This window comes from Halichoerus grypus, chromosome 1 (assembly GCF_964656455.1).
Source record: "Halichoerus grypus chromosome 1, mHalGry1.hap1.1, whole genome shotgun sequence".
Lineage (NCBI taxonomy): Eukaryota > Metazoa > Chordata > Mammalia > Carnivora > Phocidae > Halichoerus > Halichoerus grypus.
Genome location: NC_135712.1, coordinates 91323636 through 91335379, shown reverse-complemented (window position 1 = coordinate 91335379; position 11744 = coordinate 91323636). Strand labels below are relative to the sequence as shown.

The window sequence follows — 11744 nt, the reverse complement described above, 5'->3', positions numbered from 1 at the left end:
TGCTAAGTGCCATCCTACATTAAATGTCACTCCTATTTTTTTTTTTTTTAAGCCTAATTATTTCAGAGAACTAAGGGCTAAAATTAGCCTGTGTGAAATAAACATGAAAAACCCCTACCTTCCTGTTAAATCTCAGGCTACAAAAGCCTGGGGGTGGGGCCCAACCTATGTACTCTGTGTGCTGAGTATCTTCTGTTTCCAGATCCACCTTCCACCTTTCTCTAACCTGCTGTGGGCCCACAGAGTCAGCCCAATATGGGCTACACACACAGGGTCCCTCACTTCCAGTTCAGCAGAATGGAGGACAGAAGGAAAATAAAGTTTGGGGTATTTATTTCCCTGGTTTCTTCTCTAATGACTCAGCAAAGGACACAGTGGATGCTAGGCTTTCTTCACATAGCTCCCCTTTCTTAGAATGGGGATTATGTCCTCCTTTTTGTTAGCAGGTCCAGATGAGATAACAGCTCCTTGTTGCTACTGGCCCCCGAGGGTGCACTGTCTGCTGGTAATCCCTACCCACATCTTTGTATAGAGTGCCTTTGTTAAATGCTTCTGAAATGAACCATGTGAAGCATGCCCTTTCCTGCCAGGACCCTGATGGATATACTTCCTGTGCAGAGAGACTATAATGCATCTGTTAGTCGGCCTTTGTGACTTAGATCCTTAAATATTAGCAAAAGCCTGGATGAGGGGGCAGCTGGGTGGCTCAGTCAGTTGAGCATCTGCCTTTGGCTCAGGTCATGATCTCAGTGTCCTGGGATCAAGCCCCATGCTCAGCAGGGAGTCTGCCTCTCCTTCTCCATCTGCCCCCCCCCCCCCAGCTCATGTGGTCTCTTGTTCTCTCTCCCTCTCTCAAGAGAATAAATAAAATCTTAAAAAAAAAAAAAAAAAAAAAGCCTGGCTGGGCATCATCTTCTATTCATTTCTCTGAGCAATTCACTAACTACTATCATTTTTATGGCTCCAAGTAATTTCATAAATATTTACATGCCTTCTTTCCGCTGGTCCTGTTTGTGAGGTGGGTGAGCATCAGTAGCATTAACACGTGACACAAGGGCTCTTGCTGCATTCAGCATCAACAGAAGCAGTGTCACCTGGGACCTTATAAAAATGTAAATTATTGGGCCCAGTCCCAGACCTACTGAATCAGAAATTTGGGGAGTGAGGCCAGCAATCTGTGCAGCTATTTGTGTTCTAACAAGCCTTCCAGAGGATTCTAGTACATGCTGAAGTTTGAAAACCACTAATGTAACATATGGTTACATATGCATTTTAATGTAAAGAACCTGATCCTGTTCTACCCCATCCTCCACTCCACTGGAAAGGACTTTCATTTTTCCAGTTCAGTGGTCTTCTCAGACTGGAGTATGCTAATGCACCAGAATGACCAGTGCAGGAAGCTTGTTCCAGATCCCAATGCCCAGATCCCACACTGGATTCAGTGAGTCAGAATTTCAAGTTTGAGAACCCCTGATCCCTCCATCAGCTCAAAATGGCAAGAACCACACCTGGAATAGACAGAACAAACCTGAAGGAAGAATGTACATCATCTGGATGTGGTAAGCTCTAAGGAACCAGAATTGCCTTTGGACCTGACTTTAGCTTGTTGTGTACTGGCAACAGGAGGAGAAGGTTTCCTGTTGTGTACAGCTGGATCATGTTCATGGCAACTTTGGATGCAGACAAGAGTCAAATGTCTGACCTGTGTTTTGAAGGTGGCTGCCCTCCCATTCCTCTCTTTCTCATAGACTCTACTCCCATCCACAGCTCCTGCCAAATGGGCATACCATACAGTTATCCCAGGCCACAAATGATTGCATCCAATCAAAATCATTGGCTGGCTAGCCACTAACCAGACTCCTTCTCTCAAAAATGGGCACTAAGGCCTAGCTACTCAAAGAGTGGTCTTCGAACCAGCAGCATCAAGCTATCACCTGGGCTTCTCTGGACCCACCTAGACCTACTGAGTTAGAATCTGCATCCTAACAAGATCCCCAGGTGATTCACATGCAGACTGATATTTGGAAGCTCTGGTTAAAGAGACATAAAGATTTTAGAGACTCAGGAGTGGATACCTCAACCCTATCCAGAATTGGTGGTCATTATTTAAAAGTGAGAGAGTGAGAGAGAGCATGAGTGGGGGGAGGGGAGGAGCAGAGGGAGAAGCAGACCCCCTGCTGAGCAGGGAGCCAGACGTAGGGCTCCATCACAGGACCCCGGGATCATGACCTGAGGTGAAGGCAGACACTTAACTGACTGAGCCACCCAGGCACCCCAGTGGTCAGTTTTGATCAGACAAAATTATGATGGATTCTTAAAGAAATTAAGAAAGCCTCTCTGCTGAGAGCGGGTGGCTATTTGGGAAAATAAGAAGAAAGAAGTAGATATTAGACACATGGAGAAACAGAGAAAGTAGCTGAGTTCTTGAATTTTCTATATTAGGCTCCCTGACAGCAGGCTTTCTTTCATTTTTTGATCTTGGATGTCCAGGAGATTTCTGGTTGTATCATTTACAATAAACTTCTCTTTTTACTTTATCTAGCTTGAATGAGTGTCTGTTTCTGGCAACAGATAACTTGCAAAGAGATAAACAAAATCGCAACTAAAAAAAAATTAAAACAGATATTTGGAGTCATTTATAGGTTATATTGTATAGGGTATAATTTATGAGTAAATTACCTTTAAAATTTTTAAAAATAATGATCATTATAAAAATTCCAAAGTTTCAGAGAGAAGCAAAATAGAAAAAAGATCTTTCTTCCCCTAAGAGCCTTCTTTCTATTCCCTAGAGGTAAACAGCAGTGTCTCGTATAACCTTTAATAATTTTTTTGATGTACCTATAACCACCCCTGTTTTTACCCTTGGCACCGATTAAAGAAAAGAAAGCTGGCTCTCGGTCCCATATTGAACTCTAGTTGGAAGAGGCGAGTCCAATCCCAAAGTGGAGGACCATGATCCAAAGGAATGAGAGCAGTTGAGATAACTGTTTATGGGTGGTTTGAGCTTTGAAACTACAGATGATAGTTCAAGAGAGCATTTTGAAAAATGACGCATACTTACAGATGGTGCAATGATGACAGACCCTTCCTCCAAAAAACTGTTCCAGGGGTTTTGGTTTTGTGATTTACTCTTGTGTTGAAGAGGTAGATGCAACAATGTGTGTCAGACCACACAGGGTTGGTGGGCGTGTAGTGGAACCAAAGAGAGCTGTTTCTAGAGAGGATTCTGTAAAGCCTGGTGCCCACCTCACAGTGAAGAACATTTTTGTCGGTGGTATTAAAGAAGATACAGAAGAATATAACTTGAGAGACTACTTTGAAAAGTATGGCACAATTGAAACCATAGAAGTTATGGAAGACAGGCAGAGGGAAAAAAAGAGAGGATTTACTTTTGTAACTTTTTTTTAAAAGATTTTATTTATTTGACAGAGAGAGAGAGCATGAGCAGGGGGAGGGGCAGAGGGAGAGGGAGAAGCAGACTCCCCGCTGAGCAGGGAGCCTGATGTGGGACCCGATCCCACGGCCCTGGGATCATGACCTGAGCTGAAGACAGACGCTTAATTGACTGAGCCACCCAGGTGTCCTTTTTTGTAACTTTTGATGATCATGATACAGTTGATACAACGGTTGTTCAGAAACACCACACTATTAATGGGCATAACTGTGAAGTGGAAAAGGCCCTTTCTGAACAAGAAATGCTGTCTGCTGGATCACAAAGACGTGGTGGATCGGGCAACTTGATGGGTCTTGCAGGAAACTCCAGGGGAAGGGGGGCTCTGGTGGAGGTGGTGGCAGCAGAGGTGGATATGCAGGCGGTGAGGGTGGATATAAGGGATTTGGAGGTGATGGTGGCAACTGTGGTGGTGGTCCTGGTCATAGCAGTAGAGGAGGCGATGGTGGCGGGGGCGGACCAGGCTACGGACACCAAGGAGGCGGATGCGGTGGTGGTGGTGGAGGATACGATGGTTACAATGAAGGCGGAAATTTTGGAGCTAACTATGGTGGTGGAGGGAATCATAAGGATTTTGGAAATTATAGTGGACAACAGCAGTCAAATTGTGGACCCACGAAGGGGGGGGCAGTTTTGGTGGAAGAAGCTCAGGCAGTCCCTATGGTGCTGGTTATGGATCTGGTGGTGAAGTGGTGGATACGGCAGCAGAAGGTTCTAAAAAAAACTCAGAATAAAGGGGCTACGGTTCTTAGGAGCAGAGAGAGCAAGGAGTTGTCAGGACAGCTGCAGGTTACTTTGAGACAATCATCCCAAATGCATTAAAGGAACTCTAAAAATCAGCCACAGAAGGAACGATGATCCATAGTCAGAAAAGTTACTGCAGCTTGAACAGGAACCCCTTCTTAGTCGAGGTCATAGCCGCACTTCGCAAACAGTGCAGCTATTGATTAAAGCAATGTAGTGTCAATTACATGTACATTCTTGAGGTCTTTTAGTGCTGTAGCTGTTTCTTTTTCTTTTCATCACATCTGATATATTGCCCTGTAAATTGTGGTAGTGGTACCAGAAATTAAAAATTAAGGAATTTTTAACTTTTCTGAAAGAAAGAAAGAAAGAAAGAAAGAGAAAGAAAGAAAGAAAAAGAGAAAGAAAGAGTGAGCCAGCTGATCATCTTATCAGTATGCCTGGAGAGATACATTTAAAAATATCTAACATTTGTTTAACTTACAACTTTTAAAAATGCCCTTCTATAGCTTATTATTTATAAAATAGTCCTTGGAGGCCTGCAGTAGGGCAAACGCTGTAACTGTCATGGATTTAAAGTATGGATATACTCAGGTTTAAAATTATGTTCTCAGTTTTCATTGAGGCTCATTAAATAGTTACGTGAAAGTTCCTATTGGGTTTGCTTTAAAATATTTGAAGACATTATCCATAAGCACACATAGGAATTTTCTTTTAGAATTTAGTGCTAGGGAAAGACCACCACCCCCGAGAAATTGGAATGCTTCATTACGTAGCAGGCTGAATCACTGACCATGGTTTTCACTTTTTGCCTCAACCGCCAGGGTACTCGGAATCAAATCAGAAATTAACCAAAGCAACTGATTTTTCTTTTTCTTTTTTTTAAAGTGTGTCCCATGCCCAATGTGGGGCTTGAACTCAGAACCCCGAGATTAGAATCAAATGCTCTACCGGCTGAGCCTGCCAAGCGCCCCAAAGCAACTGATTTTTCTAACTGGAAGATTTTTATTCTTTTCCTTGGCTATGAGCTCCTATTTCCATGTCACTATATCACTGTATATTTTGTTTAATTATAAGCTGCTCCAAGTATTTTTGTGAAATTGTTACGGGCCTGACGGAAGAACCAAGCGGCACCTGGAGATCTTGGAGGATAGGAGGTTTATTTAATGCCGGCGGGCTCAGAGGAGAGTGATCTCCAAAGGTCTGAGCCCCAAGCACAAACAAAGGGTGCGGCAGTTTATACACTTCTACTTCCGCATACTTGGCACTTCTGGCGTGTGTGCGAAGCGGGGCAGGGAGAAGGACCCGGATTGGTGTGCGCGGGAAGCAGAGCAGGGAGAAGAACCCGGAAGAGCCCTGGGGCAAGGACTGGGACTCTCTCCCGGGCTCGGTTGGCCATCTTAGGACATAGAATTTCCTTATCAGAGTAAAGAAGAAGTTTAGATAAATATAACCTTTTAAATGGTAGAACCAAGGCACAAACGAACACTTACCTATATTTGCTGAGATACTTGCTGGCAGAGCTGGAGATGGAATTGTGGTTTACTAACTGCTATTTCATGCAATTTCCTCTGTTCCATGTGAGCTGAGTAAGTGGCAAGCTTTCTCCCCTTAACCATAGAACATATTATGTTTTTAAAAGTATGGTAGTCCTGCAAATATCACTGCTGAATGTTCTTTGAATTGAAAATGTGCTTTAGCTTTTGAAGGCCACCTAGCTTGCCTTAGGTGTTGTTTTCAAAGGCAGTTTCTTCACATCTAAGGACCCACCCAATGCTGGGTGCCTGGGATTTGCCAGCAGGCACAACAAAAGATAACGGTCCTATATTTTCTGCTGAACTAAATGGTCTTTCAAAAATGCAGAAAACCATTTTTCTGTCAGCTTCTTTCCAAATGGATGGCAAATACCTACCTTGAATAAAAACATGTAAGAAGAAAAGATAAACACTTTGGTGGGCCGGGAGGTGAATCATGCTTTAACAAAGATCAATATAAGTCCTTTTTCTGTTTTGTTTTGCTTTGTTTTGAGAATTCAGTCATTCTCTATCAGGTACTTAGTGAGGATTTTAAAATCTCTCTACTTTAAAAAACTACCCAACTTAATTTATTCTGTTATGAAACATAGCATGGCTTTTTATTTACCTTTGATAAATATAAAATGTTACAGAAAGCTACTGGGAAATCTTTTTTTAAAATTCCAGGTGAAAAACAACAATGTGGAGGATGGTTAATGCCATCTACTTTCATGAGTGTCCTCTGCTGGCAGTTGCCTTGAATTTAAAAATATTCTATGGTAGGCTTCAGGATTTCATTTGTTGACCAAATAAGTTTTGTTTGTTTGTTTGTTTTAACAATTAGGCCTGTACATCTTTATTTTATTTTATTTTATTTTATTTTATTTTATTTTATTTTATTTGTTTGACAGAGAGAGAGAGCACACAAGCAGGGGGAGCATCAGAGGGAGAGGGAGAAGCAGACTCCCCACTGAGCAAGGAGTCCTCCGGGGACGCGATCCTAGGACCGCGGGCAGAAGGCAGATGCTTAACCGACTGAACCACCCAGGTGCCACAACCAAGTAAGTTTTTAATGCGTTATTAAAAAGAAAAAAAAAATCAGAAAAACAAAAACAAAACAGATTTTGTCTGAAGGATATAAATAAGCAAATATATTAAATATAACAGTATCAGGCATAATTTTATGTTAGGAAGAGAACACTGTTTTACTTTGTAAAGCATAAGAACATTTGTTCAGCAAAGATTTCTTGAGTGGTATTCTGTGAGAGGGACTGTGTCAGCCATTGGGGTGACGAAGGTAATGCTGGCATGACCCCACATCAAGGATCCCACAGTCCTGTGAGGGAGTCAGGACTGCTAACAACTACCACGTGCTGTGGGTTGAGTGCAATGTGAGACTGATGAAGGATATTGAAAGGCAGCTTCCCCCACCCCCCAAGAGGAAACAACCTTTGAAAGGATTTTGCCCCATCCGGGAAGGAGCCCTCCACCCTTTCCCACATGATAGATAAATGACAAAAACCTAATTGGATGAGAGGTGCAGGGAGGGTTAATCAGATTATAACAGCCTGTCAACAAGCCCGTAAAACCCCCTAGACTTACAAACTCTGGTGGCAACCCCTTTGGGTTCCCTCCCTCCTCCGGAGCTTGGTACTGTCATTGTGCTATCACGCAATAAACTTTGCTTTGCTGCCCACCACTCTGTCTGGTCTACCACTTTATTCTTCGAAGCCGTGTGACCCAGAACCGCAGGCATTCAGCGAGGGAGAAAAAAAATCCTGCAACAAAACCAAGGAGGAGGGATGCCTGAATCATCCCGTGGAGGGAGGAGTTAGGAGAGGTACTCTGGAGGAGGCTGGGAAAGGAAGATGAGGAAAGGACAAAGGGAAGAGAACACATGGCAGGTATTTCGAACCATGATAATAAGTTCAGCATTGGCGGGCTATAGCTTAGCACAACATACAGGGCTTGCCAGGAGATGAAGTTGTACAACAGCGGAACTCCAATGTTCTGGTCTCAGGACTTTACATTCTTAGAAATTATTGAGGACCCAAGGAGCTTTTGTTCCTATGGGCTTTATTTATTGATGTTTACCATATTAGGAATTGAAACAGAAATTTTAAACATAGTTATTAATGTATCTAATTACATGTTAAGTTTAAAGTATATTTTATGGAAAACGAAACGCTAAATTTTCCCAATACAAATGAGTGAGGAGTGTGGCATTGTTTTACATCTTTGTAAAAACCCTTTTCGTGTCTGGTTTAATAGGAGCAAGCTGGATTTTCATATCTGCCTCAGCATCCCACCTGTTGAAACACTACATGTCTAGTAGCAGCTGGGAAACTCCACTCATGAAAGGAGAACAGTGGTGAAGGCAAGTAACATCATAGTATCATTATGAGAATTGTTTTGATTCTGTGGGCCCCCAGGTGTGCCTGGACCACACTTGGAGAACCGTGGCAGCACAAGTCTGCAGGGGCGGGGCCATGAGGGGGAGCGGCCATGAGGGGGCGCTGTGCATGTCACATTTGGTGCCCTGAACCTAACCAATGGCCTGAAGGACTTTAAGCTTGGAACTAGAGCAGAGTGTCCAGGCATGGAAAGAAGGCAATGGATTTTGCATGACTGAGATATACATATCTGATATATAAGTATATTTTTATACAAATATCTTATAAATATTAAATACACATATTTTACCTACAAAATATTTGGGAAGTAGAATTGATTGGACTTGGTGACTGACAAAGTTGAAGGACTAAGAGGCGCCTGGGTGGCTCAGTCAGTTAAACATCCACCTTCGGCTCAGGTCATGATCCCAGGGTCCTGGGATCGAGCCCCATGTCGGGCTCCCTGCTCAGCAGGGAGTCTGCTTCTCCCTAGGGTCCCCCCTCCTGCTGCTCGTGCGCATGCGCTCTGTCTCTCTCTGTCTTTCTCTCTCTCTTTATAAAGCACTGGGTGTTATATGAAAACAATGGATCGTGGATCACCACATCAAAAACTAATGATGTATTATATGGTGACTAACGTAACATAATAAAATAAAATTTAAAAAAGAATCTTAAAAAAAAAATTTGAAGGACTAAGGAGATAAAGGCAACCCGCACAGTCCTAGCTTGGGTGACCAGAGAGAGGGCACTATGACCAGTGAAAGATAGGCCTAGATAAGGCCGGCCGATGCAGAGGGAGAAGGCAACGCAGGTATTTAGTCTGGGACTTGTGTACCAGGGCTATCAGATGGCCCAGGAGAGGCATTTAGAATGAGGGTGAAAGCCTGAATCTGAATCTTGTGCAGGGGCAGATTTACCATAAAACTTGAGCTTAGGGCCCCTCACATGCATGGGTCCCATTCAGGGAACTAGAGGGACCCCACTCATAAGTGCACAAGATTATTGCCTTTTTTAAATACACAAAAGTTAAAATACCTTTAAACTGTAGTTGGTTAGTGTCAGTGACTCCACCCCAGTTTCTCCATCACAAATTCCCTAGGTGTTAGATGCTTAGAGCGGCTGCAGACATTTTGGGGGATCCAGTCAAGGGGAAAATTGAGCTGGCGGTGCATTTAGCTTGGGTTTAGTGGGATAGATTTATGTGATTCTCAGCTTCTTCAGCTATTGCTGACTCATGCAGTAGGGGAATAACATCCAGGAATACCCCTGCCCCTCCCTCTGCTGAAGTACGGGGCCAGATGTATTAAAATGTGAACTATTGCACCAGCACCAGAAGTTCGAGGGGTAGTGGAGGAAAAACAAGATTAAAAAAAAAGAATGTACGGGGTCAGAGTAATCTATGGAAAATTCTCCCCATCATCCGATGTACTATAACTGTAAGCAGAGGATTTTGTTCTTGTCAATGACTTGCTGAAATGAAAATTCTCTCCAGGCAGGAACTGTGGTGCATTAAAGATGACTTTAATTCTTTGTCACTCCTTCCAGTAAGCAGTGGTGTCTGCTTCCCCTCCCCTTGAGTCTGGGCTAATCCTATGATTTGCTTTGACCAATGGGATATGGTAGAACAATGCTGGGCAACTTCCAAACCTGGATCTTAGGAGGTACAAAGCTTCCCACTTTTGCACACTCAGAATGCTCCATCATGAAATCCGTATGCCATGCTTCTAGAATTCTAATCCAGGAGGAAAGGGCTTGTGCAGGAGAACCGAGTCACCCAGCTAATGGCCGGCAACAAATGCCAGGCACGTAGGGAGCCATCATGAGGTTCCAGTTAGCAGAGCGCACTCTGACTACAGCCCCAGCGGATGGTCCACGGGGCTAAGCTTAGTCAACCCAGAATCATGCAGTAACAAATGGCTAGTGTTTTAAATTACTCAGCAATAAATAACCAAAAAAGTATTGCAGTGTTTGGATCGGAAGGAAGATAAAATGGAGATAAAGGACCAAAAGAGAGTTTCTTCTGGACAGGACAGATTTGACTATCTTTATAGAGCTAAGACGAAGGAGTGAGTAGTTCAGTGAAGAGTAAAAGGTCCAGGAGAAAGGGGAGCTACTTTAACACGTCCTTGAATGAGACAATAATGAATTGATCAAGGAGGCAAATTGAGATACTGGTTTGATAGGAGACGGGGAACTTCATTCTATGAGAATGGTAGAAATGAAGTCAGCAGGGGTGATATGAAGTTACTTAGCTTGGTAAACCTTTTATCTTCCAGAAGATAACTTAAAATAAGTTTTTTTTAAAAAAAAGATTTTATTTATTTATTTGACAGAGACACAGCGAGAGAGGGAACACAAGCAGGGGGAGTGGGAGAGGGAGAAGCAGGCTTCCTGTGGAGCAGGGAGCCTGATGCGGGGCTCAATCCCAGGACCCTGGGATCATGACCTGAGCCGAAGGCAGATGCTTAACAACTGAGCCACCCAGGTGCTCCAAAAAACTTAAAATAAGTTTAATCTGTGGCCAGCAAATAAATATTATTTATAGCATGATTTTTTTTAAGTTTTTAAATTTTTTTTTTAGTAATCTCTACACCCAATGTGGGGCTCAAACTCACAACTCCGAGATCAAGAGTTACATGCTGTTTCCAGCTGAGCCAGCGAGGCGCCCCTATTGCATGAATTTAACTGGAATAAAGAACATAGAATTTGATTCCCTATTAAAAAATAATGAGACCAGAAAGAAGACAATCTCCTAAAAGTGGTAGAATTGCTGTAAGTGGTTTAAACTTTCTCAAGTTCTTAAGTTGACTTCCATGGAACACTTGGTGAAATGTGTTATATGGATCATTCTTTAGGGCAGTTTGCAACAGTTTTATTTAACACAGTAAAAACCTCAGTCAGTATCTGTTAAGAAAAATACAGGAAGGACTTGAGCTATGGAGGGAAGGAAAATAAAAAGACTTCATTTTAACTGATGTGATATAATGTTCGGTGTCCAGGAGCGAACGGTCACAAAAGAATTCTTGGGACACCTTCAGTGCAAAAAACGTGGTTTTAGTAAGGCATGGGGACAGGACCTGTGGGCAAGAAGAGCTGCAATGGGGTTGTGACAGGTGACTGATTATATACTTTTAAGTTGGGAGGGGGTTAAGGATAGTGTATGTCTCTAAGGAATTTGGAAGCAAGGTTTTCAGGACCTTGAGGGGCTAGCTGCTGTTTAAGATAAGGTCATTTGCTACCGTCTAGTAAAACCTTAGTCTTCAGAGCCTTCACGTGTATATCAGTGCGCCATATGTTAGGAAGATGATTGCTACGTGTATCTTGGGGGAGGAGGGTAGAGATAAAGCAAGTTTGCAAAAGGAGTTTTATATGTTAAAGAAGACTTACAGGATCCTGGAGGTCAGGCTAATGTCAAGCTAAGGTTGCCCTTTGCCTCTAGCAATGTATTAATATTGAGGCAGTTGAGTTCCTGCAGGAAGGTCACCCTGCCTGTCTTTTAAGTACTTGTCAGTGGGCTGCAAAGGAAATTTAATTTTTTTCTACATTTCTTTTGCCTTTGTTCTCCACATCATTATCCATGCTCTCAAAAAAATTTTTTTTGCTTTAAAATTTAGTAGTTAAAAACAGGTATAAGATTACTTT

At 42.7% G+C, this 11744-nt stretch overlaps 1 long non-coding RNA gene and 1 pseudogene across 1 annotated transcript; both read left to right on the top strand.

Annotated features, from left to right (window-relative positions):
* Positions 1 to 1492: 1492 nt before the first annotated feature.
* On the top strand, positions 1493 to 4169 carry LOC144379486 (heterogeneous nuclear ribonucleoprotein A3-like; annotated as a pseudogene).
* A 1394-nt stretch (positions 4170 to 5563) lies between these two features.
* Positions 5564 to 10833, top strand: LOC118525123 (uncharacterized). Its single transcript, XR_013443401.1, has 4 exons — positions 5564 to 5784; positions 6621 to 6770; positions 7981 to 8086; positions 10684 to 10833. It is a non-coding gene; the product is annotated as an uncharacterized LOC118525123 (long non-coding RNA).
* Positions 10834 to 11744: the final 911 nt, after the last annotated feature.